At 51.1% G+C, this 10,714-nt stretch overlaps 1 long non-coding RNA gene across 2 annotated transcripts; it reads right to left on the bottom strand.

The window, feature by feature from the left end:
* Nucleotides 1-775: 775 nt before the first annotated feature.
* LOC119235856 (uncharacterized) lies at nt 776-10,559 on the bottom strand. Of its 2 annotated transcripts, none has more exons than XR_005122929.1 (3): nt 10,532-10,559; nt 9,686-9,791; nt 776-1,111 (listed from the first exon to the last, which is right to left on the bottom strand). It is a non-coding gene; the product is annotated as an uncharacterized LOC119235856 (long non-coding RNA). The 2 variants fall into 2 exon arrangements; XR_008550211.1 differs by having other exon boundaries at nt 10,485-10,550.
* Nucleotides 10,560-10,714: the final 155 nt, after the last annotated feature.

The raw sequence follows: 10,714 nt of genomic DNA, 5'->3' as shown, positions 1-10,714 counted from the left end.
TGTTCCCATCTGTGACTCCCCAGGGCCAGGGTCTAGAGTGGGAGGGAGAAGAGGAGATAAGAAAGCCTGTGAGAGGGCCTCCCCAGTGGCGCAGAGGTTGAGCGCTGGGTTGCGAAGCTGCCCGCAGCCTCTGCAGCGCTGGCTCGATCCCCGGCCCCGGCCGGTCCCACATGGCGCGCAGACCTCTCCTGCCACCGGCTGCTCCTCTGGTGAATTCTCTCACCCTCCCACGCTTCTGACTGTGCCCAGTGCTTGTATAAATAAATAAATTAATTTAAAAAAAAAAAAAGGAAACACCTTGTTTAAAAAAAAAAAAAAAGAAAGCCTGTGAGGTGGGGGAGGAAGGAGGTGTCTTGAGACTCGGAGCTTCAGCACTCACAGAACCTTCCTTCTGCACCTTGGCCCCCATCCACAGCCCGCTCAGCCTTGGACCAACGCCCCTACTCATTTCTCCTGCTACTTCCCTTCACCTCCATCTACTGAGGCCCTGTCAAGTCTTATTTTAAATGCTGCTTGAATAGATTCCCTCAAAAGTATCAGGGGACACATCACTTCCTTCCTTGAACAGCATTTAAGTCTATGGCTCTTTCCATGGCCCATAGGATTATCTCCAGCATCAGCCGTGGTCCCCCAGCCTAAGGTGCTGTCAATAAGCATGCTGATAGTTGAATGACTGAGTTTGGGACTGATAGGATTGGGCCAGCTGTTTGTAGCCAATGTCATTTCTGAACTGGTTGGAAAATAATTTGAATATATCTCCTGAAAAGGTCACCAAAGAATCACCAGAATTTTATTTGGAGAGGAAAACAAAAACATTGGAGTCTTATGATGGATCAGTTACCTGTTGCTATATAACAAATTACCCAACACTTAGCAGCTTAAAACTGTTATATCTCAGGTCTCTGTGGCAGGAATCCAGGAGCAGATTAGCTACATGCCTTCATGATTCTTCCTCCAAGTGTCTCATGAGGTTGTAGTTGAGCCATCAGCTGGGCCTGAGGACATCTGAAGATTTGACTGAGGCTGGAGGATCTGCTTCCAAGATGGTGTCTTCACAGAGCTGTGGGCAGGCAGCTCAGTTCCTTGCCATGCATGCCTGAGTCCTCATGACCTGGATAATCCAGAGTAATCCAAGAGACAACAAGGAGAAGCTACTTTAAAACCGTGTCTTTTATGACTCAGCCTCACAAGTGCCACATCTCCCCTTCCACCAAGCGTGCACACCAGGAGGTGCCATGATCAGGGGTCAGCTTGGAGACCGGCCCACATGTTATTATCCCCCCATCTGCCTGGCATAACTAGGGGCTTCCACGTTTATCCCTAACTTCCCCTGCCTCTGAGCACCACTAAGCCCAAATGTGCCCCCTCAATTCTTTAACCTGAAGTTCCTACCTTCCCACCTGGTTGCCAAAGGTAAAAAGAAATGTGATTCCTCACCACTTCTTTCCTCACACCTCCCACCCAGCAGATTCCTTCAGAGGCCCTGGGCTCACCTAGTGAGGAAAGTCATGGAAACTTTGTGTTCTGAGATGTCGTGGTCTCACTGTGAAGTTTTATAATGTCTGCAAGGCCGGCAGTACCAGAGCTGCTTACACTGGTTTGTGGCCAGTGGCCCATGTCTAAGGTGAGGGAGAGGGCAGGGCTGGAGGGAGGGAGGAGAGAGCGGTGGCGGGCCGAATACCCTTTCCTTCCATCTGGAAATGAGCAGACCCACCCGTGTCGGGCACTCTGACAGAATCCTCTACTTTTGTTTTTTTGGGTTTTGTTTTTTTTTTAATTTATTTATACAAGCACTGGGTACAGTCAGAAGCGCAGGAGGGTGAGAGAATCCACCAGAGCCAGAGCGGGGAGCAGAGCAGGCAGAAGGACCGAAGGACACTGCTGAGGGGAGCAGCGGGCGGCAGGAGAGGTCTGCGCGCCATGTGGGACCCTCCTCTGGTGGCCGGGGAGCAGCCGGGGATGGAACCGATGCTGCAGAGGCTGCGGGCAGCTTTGCAACCCAGTGCTCAACCGCTGCGCCACCGGGGAGGCCCAGAATCCTCTACTTTTGGACATGATCTTAGATTGGAGTTGGGAGTGAAAACCCCGTGACATGGCAGAAATATGAATGTGACTTGGGACATGGGATGGAAACACCACGAACACAATTTTCTCTCCTTTGTGCCCTCCCCTTTCAATTTGCGAAGTTCTTCCAAGACCTGAGAGCTATGTGTCTTTGTCTTTCTTTTGTTTTGCTTAACAGTCAGTTTTACTTGCCAATAGGTCATTAAAACACATTTTTTAATAAATAGGTAACTCAAAGAATAAAATTATAAACCCACAAGGTAATAGTTTTAGCTGTTATAAACACTCAATACAAATCAGTCCAGTTACTCATCACAAGAACCCTAAGAAGTAGATACAATTCTCATCACCATTTTACAGAAGAGGAAGCCGAGGCTCAGAGAGGTCAGGTAACTCACCCAAGGCTGTGAGTTTGAGTAGCAGAACTTGATTTCAACTCAAGTTGTCTGGCTCCAGGGTGTGTATCTTAAATGCTGCACTATACTGACTCTCTCATGTATTTTTAAGGTAAAATGCACCTTTTTAAGATTATACACACACAAGAAAATTTAATCTTACACTAAATAAGAACCACACACACTCCTGAACCTCAGGGGAGCACAAACAATTTTTCTGTCCTTGGGGTTACTCCAGGAGAAGCTTCTCTGCAAGAAGCAAGCCTTCTTTCCAGAGGCAAAATACTGGTTCCCCTCTCCCTGCTGTTTTGGATCTGGGTGGGAGAAGCACAGAAGAGATATTCTCATCCACGTCTTGCAAAGATGAAAACAAAGTCTTAGAGAAAGGATGTGACTTGTCTAAGGACATACTCTAGTAGATGCAGAAAGGAAATTTAATGCAAGGTTGTTGCTCCAAATTCATTGTTGTTCCCTCTGAAACTCCATATCCCTACTTGACTTTCTCTGAATGGTCCTTCTCTCACTTCTGTAGCAAAGCCCCCCTGAGAAGCCCTGTGAAGACCTGACAGATTTAAAGTTCACCCCAACGTTAGAGCAATGCAGTCACAGCCCAAGGGTGTGAACTTGTCACCTGCTCACTGGACCAGGTGACCTTGCAAGCGCACACCCTCTGCAGCTGCCAGGAGGGTACATTACTCATAGGTGCCTTCAAGAGAACCGGCTGAAAGGAGTGTCATTGTCACTAGCCAGCAGCCTCCAGCTGCCGCACCTTGGGGCTGCTGCAGCTTTCACGTAGAGACCACGCTTTGCCTGAGCAGCTCTCCCTCCACAACAGCTCTTTGCCGGCAACATGCATCATGGGGCCACTAGAGCTGGGCTATTACTACATGGACTCTTCTTTACTCGGGGCCTGACCAAGGCTTTCTGAGCGCTGTATTGCAGTGGGAGTGGTCTTCCTTCCCACACCCTTTCTTTCACAGGTGTCAGACCAACAACAAGGTCAAAGGCTCTTCCTGCTTTCTCCTGTCCCCTCCCTTCCTTACAAGTGGTTTCTCCAATAAATCTCTTGCCCTCCTCCTTGGCCTTACCATCTGTCTCCCACAAGACTGAACAGACACATCCTAGCTGGGTCCTAGGGCCCACGCCAGTCTGCTCCGCAGGATGGCTTGTGCCTGGTTACTTAGTGGTGGAATGGAGTGTGGTTTCCCTGTCAGCACAGCGGACCCAGTGGAATCCAGTTCCATCCATATAGGCAGGGAGGAAGATAGCTCCCGCGCCTGGAGCTCCTTCCCAACCCTGTTCCACCCCGTTGTCAACCTCCATCCAAGAGGGAGGCTGGTGGAAGGAAAAGGGCCTCAGGGCCTTGAGGTGGGGTAGGACCCCCTAAGTTCTCATCCAGTCTCTATTGTAGGGCTTCAGGTTTCTCCATCGGGACAGTGGACTTTGGCTTGGCTGGCCTGGGTGGGGAAGAAAGGGGCAGCAATGGCCATTTTCTGGGTTTAAGAAACGTGTTGGTAGCTGGTGAGGACTGAGTTACTGCCTCTACCTGTTAAGACCCGATCTGTTAAGACTGGATGGATGGGAGGCAATACCAGGAGACATCAGACAGGATCTTGACACAGAGCCTTGTCCTGATTGTGTGGGGTACTGTGCCTGGGACACTAAGTGGCCTTCAGCCCCAGGAAGAGAAGTCCCCAGAGGAGCCAGTCAGGAAGGTGGACAGAGAGTAGCAGTATGGGAAGGTCAGGTTGCCATAGTGATAGTGGGAACCATGGGAGTACAAGGAAGCTGGACAGTCTTCCCAGAGAGGGACTTTAGTACTGGGCTTTGAAGGCTGGGTAGGAGTTTTCCAGATAGAGAAAGGGCAAGTCTCTCAAAGCAGATAGAATACAAAGACTTAGAAACACAAAGCTATGTTATGTGTTCTAAAACATATAGGACATGGCAGGACTGGGGTGGCGGTCAGGGAAGTAGAAAGTGAGCTGTGCCCAGACCATGAAGGAATGCCAGCTGAGCCCATGATCCCACAGCCTTCCCTGTTCCATGTAGATGCGAGTCTTATTGTCATTTTACAGATGAGGAAACTGAGGCCCCAGAGAGATGGAAAGGGGCTCTGACCGGAATGCTCCAGGGAGTGTCAGGACCCAGTCAGGCAGCCGGAGGCCAAGTCATCTCTCACTTTTTTTGTGGGCTATGCCTAGGATCAGGTTTTTCCCCAGCCCCTTCACCCCTCATGGCCATCTAACTTCAGGGAGCAGGCTGAGCTCTGTCCCTCCCCTCTCCTGACCCCCGGTGTCCTTGTCCTGCTGTCATCATGTACACGTGGAGGAGCAGCATGTAGGGATTCCAGGGAGGCCAGAGTGTGGGAACCAGGACAGATGCTGCTGGAGCTGCCCCAGAGCTGGGACGCCTCTGGAGTCTCTGGGTGCTGCCAAGGGGGCCCTGGAATGTGTCCGAAGCCTCTGGCTCCATCCACCTCAGGGCCCCCCCAACAACCACCCAGGGCCTGGGAAAGCCAAGGAGGCTCTGAATGCCCAGCCCACCATTCTGGCCCTGGGCAGCCCTGTAGCTCTCCATGCTGCCGGCAGCAGGAAGGGAGAGTAAAGGCATCGAGACAACAGGTCAGCCCTGCCAGTCAGTTCTGGGAGGCCCCCAAGAGCCAGAGCACTGTCCTTGCGCTCCTCCCTCCCCAGAGAAGGAGCTCAAGGGGATGTGTGTGTTGTGGATGGACAGACAGACACAGACAGATGGTCCCGCTCGCCACCCCCGCAGCCCCAGGGGTAGCTGTGCACCGCCTGTTCTGTTCGGCACATGTGGCTCTCAGCAGCTGCACATTCCATCAGCGACCAGCTGTGGCAGCAGCTGTGGAGGTGGGGAGTGAGCGTTGATGGGCCCCAGGGGAGCAGGGGAGGAGGGCAAGGGAAGGACAGGAAGGGCCTGGGACAGCAGGGGTCAGGGACAGGGTGAGGCCCAGAGGCTCAGATTGTTCTCAGGATGGAACGTGGGGCAGGAAAGTGGTGATAGAGACACTGGACATCTGGACGGGGGCCCATAGGTGCGGGCTTGGTGCAGGAAGCCAGGGCAGACCCAGCACACCCTGGCTAGGTCTTCGCACATAGGTGGACAAGCATGAGTACAAGGAGAAAGACTGAACAATTGGATACATGGGTCTGAAGGTCAGAAAAGTGTTGTTTTACATTAGCGCACTGACCACAGCCCCAAGCAACTGTGCCAAGCGTCTTCTCCTCTGGGAGCCCCCAGACCCCTCCACCAGCCAACAGTTAGAGGTGCCCATCCCAGCAGAAATCTCTGGAATCCTATTCCAATCTTTGACCTACATGCAATGCAACCATTTGGAGTCCAGGCCACGTCAGTTCAGCACTTTGAACACCAGCCCAGATGACCTAGTGCAGGGGTGAGAGTTTGAGAAAGTATCACTGCCCCTGAAACTCTCTCCTGCACCTCAGCTTGGGGAAGGGGGAAGGGATGTCCTTCCCGCCGGACTGAACTGACTGCAGCGACTGGGCTTCCCAAGCCTGTCCCCAGCCTACTCCTGGCCCCTCCCATCAGCAAGCGTAGCCCTCCTGATGTCCCCCTGGCCTCAGGAGCTCCCTGTGGTGTCGTCTCTCATGGACCTGCCTCTTCTTCAAACACGCTTCTGCATCCAGCCCTGGAGTCTGGCCCTCTGCTTCCGCCTCCTCCACCCAAGGCAGCCATGACCTGAGGGCACATCTCCTCTAGACCCCCAGCTGGAGAGCAAGCCCTTGCTCTTGGCCCTCGGCCTTGGCTCCTGGAGCTTCATTCTTGCAGTTTCTTCCTCCTTCCCAGCGTTTCTCTGGCTGTGGCTCCTCAGGGCTCTATCCTAGGTTCTCCTTCCTGTTCCAACCAGCTCTTAGGATAGCTCAGGCATCACGTGGCTGTAGCTGCTGTCCCCAAATCCCTCCTCCAGCCCAGACCTCTCACTGGGTGCTTCTGAGTGCTCCGTGGGCCTCACAAACAGCAGGCCACTCTGAACTCCTCCCCTTCCCCTGTTTCAAACCCACTTGGTCACCCAGACCGGGGAAGCCAGCATCACTTGGACCCATCCCCTCTTGTCCCTCTCAACCCGTCCCTGTTGCCTGGCCTACTGTAGGCGTTTCCTGGATGGTCTACCCCACTCTAATGCATGGTACAGCAGGTACCAGCCTGAATTCTGGTATCAAGCTGCCTGGTTAGAAACCCAGCTCTACCCCTTATTTTATGTGAGATCCTGGGGAAGTAATTTAACTTCCCCATGCCTCAAAAAATAGGATTATAATAAATAATAATAGTAACTTCAATTCTAGGGTAGTTGTGAGTTTTAATTCATGAATATATGTCAAAACGGTATAAGGCCTGATATGTGGTAATTGCAATAAAGTTTGTTTTTATTACTGTTATTATTATCATCATCATCTACTTATTTCACAAAAATTTTAAATGTTTACTATGTGCCAGATACATTGCTGGGTACTAAGTGGCATATCAAAAAATAAGGAAATGATTGCTACCCGCAAGGACTTTATAGTCAAGGTGGAAGCATTTTAACAAGGGTTCTTTGGAGTTACATTTTCCCGCTCTGCACTTTCCCATCTTAAAACAAGAGCAAAAGCATAGAAACCTGGACTCCACAGCTCCTCCTTACTTTCCCATCACAGTCAAGCTTCCAAGTGGGCTTATTCTGTAGGTAAGTTACCCACACACCCGCTGCATGCCAGGCACTAGTGAGCAGAAGAGATGGGTCTCCCCTCAATGAGATCTTCTGGTGGGGAACAGGGACAACAAACAAATACATCAACATGTGTAATGCAATGTCCATGACCTAACAGGTGCTGTCAAGGTGGGGGGCATGGAGTGATGGGAGGTTGGTGGTTATTCCAGATCAGGGTGCCAGGAGAGCCCTCTCTGAGGACAGAACTTTTGAGCAGACTTGAATGAGACTAGAATGAGAGAATCTGCAAAGATCTGGCAGGAGAGGAAGCAACAAACACAAAGTTGTGTTGCAGGAACAGCATGGAATACTGGAGGAATAGCAAGAAGGCTCTAGCGGCTGAGTGAGCAAGACACAAAGCATTTGGAGATGAAGTCAGAGACAGGCAGGAAGGAGCTTAGGGGGCCTGTATATATCCGATGCCCTGGACTGACCTGGCATCAGTACTAGTATGCCTCCTTTCACTCTCAAGGGTGCCCTGGCTTTAGAGGGTGAATTATATAGTCACCCTATGCGTAGGTTGGCATTTTATTTTGCATACAATGTGATGTCTATGGATGGCTGTGAGCGGGAATGACATGGTCTGCCTGACATCTTACAGGATCATGACCAAGCACTTGAAACACTCTTGACTCCAAGAATTTCCCCTCCTGGTTCTCCTCCACCTCCCTGGCTATTCCTTCTCAATCTCCTCTGGCAGCTTTCTCTTCTCCTCAACATGTAAATCTTGGAGTTTCTCTAGGCCAGTGGTTCTTAACGGGGGGTGTTTTCTCCTCCTAGGAAATTTAGAATTGCCTAGAAACATTTTATTTTATTATTTTTTAAAGATTTATTTATTTATGCATACAAGAGCTGGGGTACAGGCCAGAGGTGTGTGTGGGGGGTGGGGGTGTCAGAGGATTCACCAGAGACAGAGTAGGGAGCAGAACAGGCGATTGACTGAAATACACTGCTGAGGGGAGCAGCAGGTGAGTCAGGAGAGGTCTGCTGCACCATGTGGGTTGCTCCCTGACCAGCTGGGGAATCCAACTCCTGCTGCTGAGGCTGCGGAGGCTATGGACAGCTTCATAGGTTGCATCTTAACCCCTGCGCCACCAGGGGGACCCCCTAGAGACATTTCAAATTGTCACAACTGGGATAGTTACTACTGGCATTTAGTGGGAAGAAGCCAAGGATGCTGTTAAACATCCTACAATACACAAAACAGCCCCACCCTATAAAGGATTTTTCCAGCTCAAAATGTCAAAAGTGCTTGGTAAAAAACCACCGCCCTAGTTTAACACTGTCCAACAGAAATATAACACAAGCTGCAAACACAACTAAAAACTTTGTAGTAGCCACCTTTTAAAAAGAGCTAAAGAGAAAACATGTAAAGTTAATTCTAACAATGTATTTAATATAATCCATTTATGTAAAAAAAATCATCATTTCAACATGTAATCAATATTAGTATCAGTGAGCTGTTTGACCTTCTCCCTTTGAATTCTTGTGTGTATGACATAGTACACATGGCAATTCAGATCAGACACACTTCAAGTGCATAGTAGCTGTGTGTGTCTTGCGGCTGCTGTACAAGGGCACAGCTCTAAGATTGGTACCAGATGCTGTCGCTTAATATTGAAGTCCTATGTATTAGGTAATAAAGCCTAATGGTGGACTCTGGTATCCGGTTGCCTTTTTGAATTCTACTCCTTCCACATACTACCTGCTCATCTTAAGTAGAGTTACTCTGCCTCTCCTTGCTTCTGTTTTTCATTTGTAAAGTGGTGATGATAATACTACTACTTGATAGAGCTGTCAAGGACTAAATGAGTTAACACTCATTTAAATGAGTTTCGGGTGTTGAAAATTTTTGCTTACCAAGTGTTAACTATTTAGCTAGGCCCCTCCTAAATAGCTAGGCCCCTCTGTCTCCATCCACACTTTCTCTCTGAGTAATCCATCTACTCCCATAGTTTTAAATGCCACCTATTACTTAATGACTTCCAAATGGACTTGCTAATGACATCCAGCTTAGACCTCTTTTCTGAGTTCCAGATCTCCTATTCAACTGTGCACTCATTTTGGGGACCCGCAGCATCTAACATGAACCTGCCCACAATGGAGCCCTTGACTTCCCTCTGCAAATCTGCTCACAAGTCCTTACAAGCTCGTCATTACACAGATACCTGGGACGCACGGTTGACTTCTGCCTTTCAGGGAATGCATAGTATATTGATCGTGCTTCATAGTACTTCGATGTTGGTTGAGATTTCACCCTACTTACATGTGCTCACAGAAGTAACATGAGTGCTGAAGGCTTTTGGTAGAAAAGAGTCCATAGGTTTAGCTGGGGGTGACCACCAGGGCCTCCTGAGAAAACACAAGTTGCAGGTACCGACTGCCCGTGCCAACCGTGTACCAGTGTGCATGTTTTTGTGTGTGCGTGTGAGTGTGTGTGTGTAACTGGCCTAGTGTCTGTGGTTGTGTGTGGAAGAGAACATAGGAATGTACTTACCCACCACCATCATCAAGGGTCACCAGGCAGGTCTTGCAGGGGGTGAAAGTGCAGTTCTCAGATGACCAGCCATTCTTCCAAGCAAGGGGTTGACTTCCTCTGTGTCCTGGTGAGTGGGCCAAAAGGGAAGGCTTCTCTAGTGTCTGACCCACCACAGAAGACCACCTTCCATGGAGACTCCCCCTCCACTTGCTCTTGACCCTTGAGGGCTTCTCCAGATATTGCCCCACGCTGTCTGAGAATCTCTAAGAATCTTCTGTGAGTCTCCCTCTAGAGGCAGGGCAACTGGAGCTCCCACTGACTGAGCAGCATAGTTTGGGGTGGGAGGGGTGTGGAACGGGAGACTGGAGGGTGCCTCTCCCTAGCGCCCCCAACCCTCATTTGAGGCCCTCAGACTTCAGGAAGTCACCCTTTCCTGGTGCTCTTGGCCTCCCAGAACAGGTCTGCCTCTGTTGAACCTGATTCTGCCACCGCCACTGCTAAGTCAGGTCTCCAGGGACCTTGGCAGTCCGTCCTGCGCAGGTGGTGAGGTCATAACTTCAGTGCCCCTTTGGGGGAGAGCAGGCCTGCCTCACAGGCCTCATCCTCCCCCAACCCAAATCCCACTTTCTTTGGACCTCATCAGAGAAGCTGCTGTGATTTTTGCGGCTCATCAGACCACAGCCACCCCCATGAGCATCACCAAACCAGACATGTCTGCCGTCCCACAGAAGCCCAGAACTGAGCACCGTGCTCGACCTCTGCAGAGGCCGGGCATGGCAGAACGGCACCTCCCCGGACAGGCAGCGTCCCAGCTAACCAGGGACAGACGGGGACCTTTGTCTTCCCCCGGGGCCTCCAAGGCACCTGCCCAAGGCCACCCAGGGCGCAGGGGCCGCAGCGGCGGAGCGGAGCCCGACCTCCCAGCCGTCGGTGGGGGCGGTGACCGCCCGGGGCCTTCCCACGGCTAGGTCTGCGCGTCACCGCGGGGGCGAGGGGGCGCCGGGGCGCCCGGGGCTGCGGCTCTGGAAAGGGCCCTGGGAAAGGGCT

Source organism: Talpa occidentalis, unplaced genomic scaffold (genome assembly GCF_014898055.3).
Source record: "Talpa occidentalis isolate TD23 unplaced genomic scaffold, MPIMG_talOcc4v2.1 talOcc4.9, whole genome shotgun sequence".
NCBI lineage: Eukaryota > Metazoa > Chordata > Mammalia > Eulipotyphla > Talpidae > Talpa > Talpa occidentalis.
This window is presented reverse-complemented; position numbering and strand designations above follow the sequence as displayed.